This window comes from Heterodontus francisci, chromosome 3, assembly GCF_036365525.1.
Source record: "Heterodontus francisci isolate sHetFra1 chromosome 3, sHetFra1.hap1, whole genome shotgun sequence".
Lineage (NCBI taxonomy): Eukaryota > Metazoa > Chordata > Chondrichthyes > Heterodontiformes > Heterodontidae > Heterodontus > Heterodontus francisci.
The window spans coordinates 56,450,387-56,459,157 of NC_090373.1; the positions used below are offsets into that span (position 1 = coordinate 56,450,387).

Here is an 8,771-nt window from a genome sequence, read left to right on the forward strand (position 1 = left end):
ACTCCCATTAGCACTATATAATGTTAGACAGAATGAAGGACTCCCATCAGCACTACGTAAAGTGAAACAGAGCGAAGGACTCCCGTGAGCACTATACAATGTTAAACAGAATGAAGAACTCCCTTCAAAACTACATATTGTTAAACAGAATGAAGGACTCCAATCAGCACTATATAATGTTAAACAGAATGAAGGACTCCCATTAAAAAGAATGAAGAACTCCTGTCAGCACTATATAATGTTAAACAGAATGAAGGACTCCCATCAGCACTACATAATGTTAAACAGAATGACGGCCTCCCATCAGCACTATATAATGTTAAACAGAATGAAGGACTCCCATTAGCTCGACATAATGTTAAACAGAATGAAGGACTCCCATTAGCACTATATAATGTTAAACAGAATGAAGGACTCCCATTAGCACTATATAATGTTAAACAGAATGAAGGACTCCCATTAGCACTATATAATGTTAAACAGAATGAAGGACTCCCATTAGCACTATATAATGTTAAACAGAATGAAGGACTCCCATTAGCACTATATAATGTTAAACAGAATGAAGGACTCCCATTAGCACTATATAATGTTAAACAGAATGAAGGACTCCCATTAGCACTATATAATGTTAAACAGAATGAAAGACTCCCATCAGCACTATATAATGTTAGACAGAATGAAAGACTCCCATCAGCACTACATAATGTTAAACAGAATGACGGACTCCCATCAGCACTATATATTGTTAAACAGAATGAAGGACTCCCGTCAGCACTATATAATGTTAAACAGAATGAAGGACTCCCATCAGCACTACATAATGTTAAACAGAATGACGGACTCCCATCAGCACTATATAATGTTAAACAGAATGAAGGACTCCCATTAGCACTATATAATGTTAGACAGAATGAAGGACTCCCATCAGCACTACGTAAAGTGAAACAGAGCGAAGGACTCCCGTGAGCACTATACAATGTTAAACAGAATGAAGAACTCCCTTCAAAACTACATATTGTTAAACAGAATGAAGGACTCCAATCAGCACTATATAATGTTAAACAGAATGAAGGACTCCCATTAAAAAGAATGAAGAACTCCTGTCAGCACTATATAATGTTAAACAGAACGAAGAACTCCCAGTAGCACTATATAATGTTAAACAGAATGACGGCCTTCCATCAGCACTATATAATGTTAAACAGAATGAAGGACTCCCGTCAGCACTATATAATGTTAAACAGAATGAAGGACTCCCATTAGCACTATATAATGTTAAACAGAATGAAGGACTCCCGTCAGCACTACATAATGTTAAACAGAATGAAGGACTCCCATTAGCACTACATAATGTAAAACAGAATGAAGGACTCCCATCAGCACTATATAATGTTAAACAGAATGAAGGACTCCCATCAGCACTGTATAATGTTAAACAGAATGAAGGACTCCCATTAGCTCGACATAATGTTAAACAGAATGAAGGACTCCCGTCAGCACTATATAATGTTAAACAGAATGAAGGACTCCCATCAGCACTATATAATGTTAAACAGAATGAAGGACTCCCATCAGCACTATATAATGTTAAACAGATTGAAGGTCTCCCATCAGCACTATATCATGTTGAACAGAATGAAGGACTCCCATCAGCACTATATAATGTTAAACAGAATGAAGGACTCCCATCAGCACTATATCATGTTAAACAGAATGAAGGTCTCCCATCAGCACTATATAATGTTAAACAGATTGAAGGACTCCCATCAGCACTACATATTGTTAAACAGAATGAAGGACTCCCGTCAGCACTATGTAATGTTAAACAGAATGAAGGACTGCCATCAGCACTACATAAAGTGATCATGAAGTACTTACAGGTTGGTTGCTTGATTTGTTTTTCTGGCTGCTGGTGCAATTGCATGTGGTTTTCGAGCTTTCCTGTGTTGAAGTATGTTTTTGGTTGTATAAAATCTTCTGAAACAAGTTGCTTCCAGACATGGGTGGCCTAATAGAGCCTCCTCTGGGAATTGAGCATGGCTGGGAAGGAGAGGCTACACACTGTAGAACCTGCTGCTGGGCAAGTCATAGAGTCAGAGTTATACAGCACAGAAACAGGCCCATTGGCCCATCATGCCTATGCTGGCCATCAAGCACCTGTCTATTCTAATCCCATTTTCCATTACTTGGCCCGTAGCCTTGTATGCTTTGGCATTTCAATTGCTCATCTAAATACTTCTTAAATGTTGTGAGGGTTCCTGCCTCTACCACCTCTTCAGGCAGTGCGTTCCAGATTCCAACCACCCTCTGGGTGAAAAAAATTAGCACAAATCCCCTCTGAACCTCCTGCAGCTTACCTTAAATCTTAAAGGTGAGGGAGGGGGCTTGGGGATTGAGGAGATTAGCTTTTAACCAGAGGCCACATCCGCTGTGAATCTTCAAGGAGAAAATCACTTACCTCGACTTGACTGAGGAACGAAGCATGAGAAGTCTACTCGTGCTATTGGGGAGGGTTTAAACTAACTAAGCAGGGATGCGGGAACCAGGAGTTAATATTAGTGAGGAAAAACAGGTGCACAGAGAATTGGGAGAGATAGTTCGCACTAGACTAGGAAATAGTACGGTATTAGGTGGGGTCAGAGTAAGAGGGAATGAAATAAGGTGTAAATTAAGTTTATTATGCATGTATGTGAATCCACATGTGTGGTAAATGAGGCTGGTGAGCTGCAGGTGAAGGTAGCCACTTGGAAATATGATTTGGCAATAATGGAGACCTGATTCAAAAAGAGCAGGACTGGGTACTAAATATTCCTGCACACAAGGTGTTCAGGAAAGTCAGGGTAGGAAAGAAAGGAGATGGGGTATCAGTACTGATTAAGGAGAACATTATGGTGCTGGAGAGAGAGGATGTCAAGGACAGAATCTATTTGGTTAGAGCTAAGAAACAATTGAAGTACCATTACACTAATAGCTGTATGCTATCGGCCACTGTCTAGTGGAAAAGATATAGAGGGGAAAATTTGCAAGGAAATTACAGAGATGTGTAAGAATTATGGAGTAGTTATAATGGGGGAACGTTAATTATCCTAATATAGACTGGGATAGTAATAGTATAAAGGGAAGAGAGGGATAAGAATTTCTGAAGTGTGTTCAAGAAAATTTTCTGAATCAGTTTCTGGCCCAACGAGGTAAGAAGCATTAAAATAAAAGCAAAATACTGCAGATGCTGGAAATCTGAAATAAAAACAAAAAGTGCCGGAAATACTCAGCAGATCTGGCAGCACCAGTGGAGAGAGAAACAGAGTTAATGTTTCAGGTCAGTGACCTTTCATCAGAACGGACAAAGGTTAGAAATGTAATAAGTTTTAAGCAAATAAAGCAGGGATGGGGCAAAAGAGAACAAAAGTGAAGGTGTTGATAGGATCGAGGGTCACAGAGAATAAATGGCAAGCTGGTCATGGGACAAATGCAAAGAGTGTGTTAATGGTGTCATGAAAGAAAAAGTGTTAGTGCAGAGAGGATATTAAATGACAGAATAATGAAAGCCTTAGCCAAAAACACAAACATGAAAAAAACAGTGGTAGGAAGCTCTGCTGGATCTGGTTTTGGGGAATGAGGTGGGTCAAGTGGATCAAGTGTCAGTCGGGGAACATTTAGAGGGCAATTGTATCATACGGTTTAGGTTTGTTATGGGAAAGGACAAGGAGCAATCCAGAGTTAAAATAATTAATTGGGGGAGAGCCAACTTCAATGGGGTGAGAACAGATCTGGCCCAGGTAAATTGGAATCAAAAATTGGCCAGCAAAACTGTAACCGAATAATGGGCTGCCTTCAAAGAGGAGATAACTCGGGTACAGTTGAGGTACATTCCCACAAGCGGAAAAGATAGTACAAACAAATCCCGGGATAGCACAATGATAGAGAATAAGATAATGCAGAAAAAGGGTGAAAATCGTAGAAGTAAGGTGGATAATACAATTGAGAACCAGACTGAATATAGAAAGTTAAGAGGGGAAGCGAAAATAGAAATAAGAGAAGCAAAGAGAGAGAGGAGAAGAGACTGGCAGCTAACATAAAAGGGAATCCAAAAGTCTTCTATCAGCATATAAGTAGTAAAAGGGTGGGAAAAGGAAGAGTGGGGTTGATTAGGGTCCAAAAAGGGGATTTATGCATGAAGGCAGGGGGCATGGCTGAAATACTAAGTGAGTACTTTGTATCGGTCTTTATCAAGGAATCAGATCATAGTCCAAGTCATGGTGAAAGAGGTGATAGTTGAGATACTGGATGGGCTAAAAAGTGATAAAGAAGAGGGACCGGATTGGCTGGCTGTGCTTAAAGTTGATAAGTCACCAGGGACAGATGAGATGCATCCATGGATACTGTGGGAAGTAGGGGTGGAAATTACCGAGGTACTGGTCATAATCTTTCAATCCTCCTTAGATACAGGGGTAGTGCCAGAAGACTGGAGAATTGCAAATGTTACACCTTTGTTCAAAAAAGGGTGTAAGGATAAGTCCAGCATCTACAGACCAGTCAGTTTAACCTCAGTGGTGGGAATGTTTTAAAAATGATAATTCGGACAAAATGAACAGCCACTTGGACAAACGCAGGTTAATTTGGGAAAGCCAATACAGATTTGTTAAGGGAAAATCGTGTTTAACTAACTTGCTTGAGTTTTTTGATGAGGTAACAGAGAATGTCGCTGAGGGTCATGCAGTTGATGTGGTGTACATAGACTTCCAAAAGGCATTTGATGAAGTGCCACATAACAGGCTTGTCAGCAAAGTTAGAGCCCATGGAATAAAATGGACAGTAGCAACATGGATACAAAGTTGGCTGAGTGTCAGGAAACAGAGAGTTGTGGTGAACAGTTGTTTTTTGGACTAGATGACATACACAGTGAGAATCCCCAGGGGTCCGTGTTAGGACTCCTGCTTTTTTTATCTGTATTAATGACCTACACGGACAAACAGGGCACAATTTCAAAATTTGTGGATGACACAAAACTTGGAAGCATTGTGAACTGTGAGGAGGATAGTGATAAAATTCAAAAAAGTTAAACAAGTTGGTGGCTTGGGCATGCATGTGGCAGATGAAATTTGATGGAGAGAAGTGTGAAGTGATGCATATTGGTAGGAAGAACAAGGAGAGATAATATAAAATAAAGGGGACATTCCTAAAGGGGGTGCAGGGGCAGAGGGACCTGGCGGTATATGTGCACAAATCATTGAAGGTTGTAGGGCAGGTTGAGAAAGCAGTTATTAAAGCATATGGGATCCTGGGCTTTATAAACAGGGGCATAGAGTACACAAGCAACGAAGTTATGATGAAATAAAAGCAAAATACTGAGGATGCTGGAAATCTTTAAAAGAAACAAAGGCCGGAATTTTACGCCGCCCCAGCGGGTCGGATGGTGGCGTGGGGGTGGCGTAAAATTGAGCGGCAGGCTCTGGGAGGCCTATCCTCCCGCTTCCACCTCCAGACAAGTTCACGGCATCGGGTGGGGGGGGTGGGAAACGGCCCGCCTGCCCAAGGCCAATCAAGACCCTTAAGTGGCCACTTAACGGCCACTTAAGGGCCCTCACCTGCCTCCAAGGGTATTTTACCCATGGCAAGCAGGTGTGCTGGGGACGTGAAAGGCCGCTCAGCGATAGCTGCCGGCCTTTCCACACCCCGGGGTGGGGCATGGCAATCAGGCACAATTGAGGACTGCCCCGCTTCCCAAACCACCCCCGGGACCCAAGAAACCCCCCCTCCCCCCAAATGACCACCCCAGCCTCACCAGTGAAGGACCGATCCCCCTGGTGAGGCATGCCCCTACTTACCTTCCCTCCTCAATCCATGGCGTCGGCTGGGCTGCAGTCCCAGCAGTGGCCACCGCTCCCAGTGGCGCTGCTGGGACTAAGAGCTGCCGGCCCGCTGATTGGCCAGCAGCTCACTAGGTGGGACCTGCTCCCTTAAGGGTGGAAGTCCCGCCTCAGGACAATTAAAGCCTGGAGACCAGTAAAATACAGGACTGATCCCCGGGTGAGACGGAAGCGGGTTTGCCACCGACTTTCATGTTGGAGTCCAGCTCCCATCCATCCACCGTAAAATTCCGGTCAAAGTCCTGGCAATACTCAGCAGAACATGAAAGGTCATTGACCTGAAACGTTAACTCTGTTTCTCTCTCCACAGATGCTGCCAGACCTGTCGAGTATTTCCAGCACTTTCTGAAGTTATGATGAACCTATATAAAACCCTGGTTCAGCCTCAACTGGAATATTGTGCTCAATTCTGAGCATCACACTTTAGGAAGCATATGAAGGCATTAGAGAGAGTGCAGAAAAGATTCACGAGAATGATTTCAGGGATGAGGAACTGCAGTTATGTGGATAGATTGGAGAAGCTGGGGCTGTTCTCCTTGGAGAAGAGAAGATTAAGCAGAAATTTGATGAAGGCTTTCAAAATCATGAAGGGTCTGTACAGAGTGGATAGGGAGAAAGTGTTCCTGTTGGTGGAAGGATCGAGAACCAGACAATACCAATTTAAGGTGATTGGCAAAAGCAGCAACGGTGACATGAGGAAAAACTTTTTTACACAGCGAGTGGTTAGAACCTGGAATGCTCTGCCTGAGATTGTGATGAAGGCAGATTCAATCAAGGCCTTCAAAGAGAACTGGATGATTATCTGAAGCGAAAAGATTTACGAACTACAGACGAAAGGCAAAGCAGTGCAACCAGATGAGTTCCAGAGAGCCGGCATGGACACGACTGGCCAAAGGGCCTCCTTCTGTGTGGTAACCATTTTAAGCCTTCCCTTTACAGAAGGGGGTCTGACTTAAATCTGTTAATTGCTGCAGCCCCAAAGCAAGAAAGGACAGTACTACCTGTGGCTGTCAAGGTGACCGTGACTGGTCTAGCCATCCACCGTCAGATCTGGCCGGACCACCTAAAATGCTATTGGGTCCTGCTCTCGTCTGCTCAAACTGTCAACTACTCCAGGATCATCTTGGATTGCAAAGAAAATCCCCAGCTTCTTTTCTCTGCTGCAAACCGTCTTCTTAAACCCCTCTCCCTTGTCTGCTCCACCCTCACATCCAACAATAAATGTAAGGAGCTGATGAACGTCTTTGTCACTAAGATTGAGACCATCTGATCAGTTGCCTCTGCCACTTCCCACCCTTCCACTACCCCACTGGGCCAAACTTCCTCTGAAGCTTCCCCCTGCACTCACCCTGAACTCGCAGCTTTCTCTAGTTTCTCTCCTATCTCCTTTCATGCCCTTTCCAAGCTCATCTTGTCCATGAGACCCACCTCCTGCTCTCTTAACCCTATTCCCATTAAACTGCAGACTACCCAACTTCCTCACCTGGGCCCATGTTAACCTATATTGTTAATGGTTCCCTCTTTTCAGGTGTTGTCCTGCTCTCCTTTAAATCTATCGTCATCACGCCTCTTCCTGAAAAACCAACCTTTTACCCCACTGTCCTTCCAAGCTGCTGTCCCATCAACAACCTCCCTTTCCTCTCAAGTCCTTGAACTTGTTGTCGTCTCTCAAATCCGTGCCCATCTTTCCTGGAACTCCATGTTTGAATCCCTCAGATCAGGTTTCTGCCCCTGCCACAGTAACAAAACAACACTTATTAAAGTCACAAATGACCTATGTGACTGTGAGAAAGGTAAACTTTCCCTCCTTGTTCTTCTCGACCTGGCTGCAGGAACCAGGATTCACAAGCTTCTGTCATTCTCAACAATTCTCCTCCAGCTGACTTAATGTTGTCCCTATTTAGGCCACATCCCCATAGGAAGTACTTAATCAGGATTGTTAAAGGGGGCTAAATACAGTATCCATCTTAGCAACTAAACTTCACAAACATACTCCAGACCATCTGTGAGCAATGCTATAGGAGATCAGCTGGTATAAACTTACATTCATCACAGTATGGAGCACTACTGCTGGAAATCAAAAGAACTTACCACTTTGTCAACTCAACCCATGTCATTGCTATCTCTTAAATTGCATTAAAGATTTTCTGTATTGCCAGCAAGTTCACGCTTAAATTTTCACTTTTTCAGGTAATTTAAAAAACATTTTTTAAAGAATCGTGTGGCTGTCACTGAAAGACAACTAATAGAATGAGCATAAACAAAATTGTGGCCAAGTATTTTATCAATGTAAATCTTTCTCTGTGCACAGATATTCCTGAATTTAATCTTATTCTTAATTTTTTTAAATTCACAAATTCAACAATACTAGAGTTTAAGGATCGAAAGAATTTGACCCCTACTGAATCCCTTTAATAGAGCATTGTTATCCAGGTGTTCACAGACAGCTAATGACCACTTCAGTGATTGCGTCTTCAGTGCACAGCAGGAGTATCAGTGGAGTAGCTGAAACTAAATTAGAGGAGGACAGAACAGAACATCAATTGTTCCTGTCCCAGTAATGGCTACTTAGATCCGTTATCCCACCAATCTCAGTTTTTGATTTGCAGAAGTCTGAAGCGACAATAGAGTTGAGTTCATTTAAAACCATGCAGTTGTGGCACAGTGCCAGTCCAACACTACCCCTGGCTGGCATTGTTTAGGTTTTGCTTAAAATCACATTCCAAAATAAAAAATATCATAAAAAGGGGGTAATTTTCATCATACAATACTTGGGACTCGTGATGCACAAACAAGGCGTATTTTCTTTAATCTTGCAATCAGTTCATATTCGTTTGGTTGTGCTTGAACTTTTTCTAAGATACAACACTTGTCTCTAAATGTTAAGGCTAAATCTATTCA

At 42.6% G+C, this 8,771-nt stretch overlaps 1 protein-coding gene across 1 annotated transcript in view; it reads right to left on the reverse strand.

Annotated features, from left to right (window-relative positions):
- Nucleotides 1-1,964, reverse strand: part of LOC137366989 (uncharacterized) — a 28,412-nt gene extending 26,448 nt beyond the window's left edge. Inside the window, exon 1 of the mRNA XM_068028490.1 lies at nucleotides 1,882-1,964. The gene's annotated coding sequence lies outside the window, so the exon portion shown is untranslated. The remainder of the gene's footprint in view (nucleotides 1-1,881) is intronic.
- Nucleotides 1,965-8,771: the final 6,807 nt, after the last annotated feature.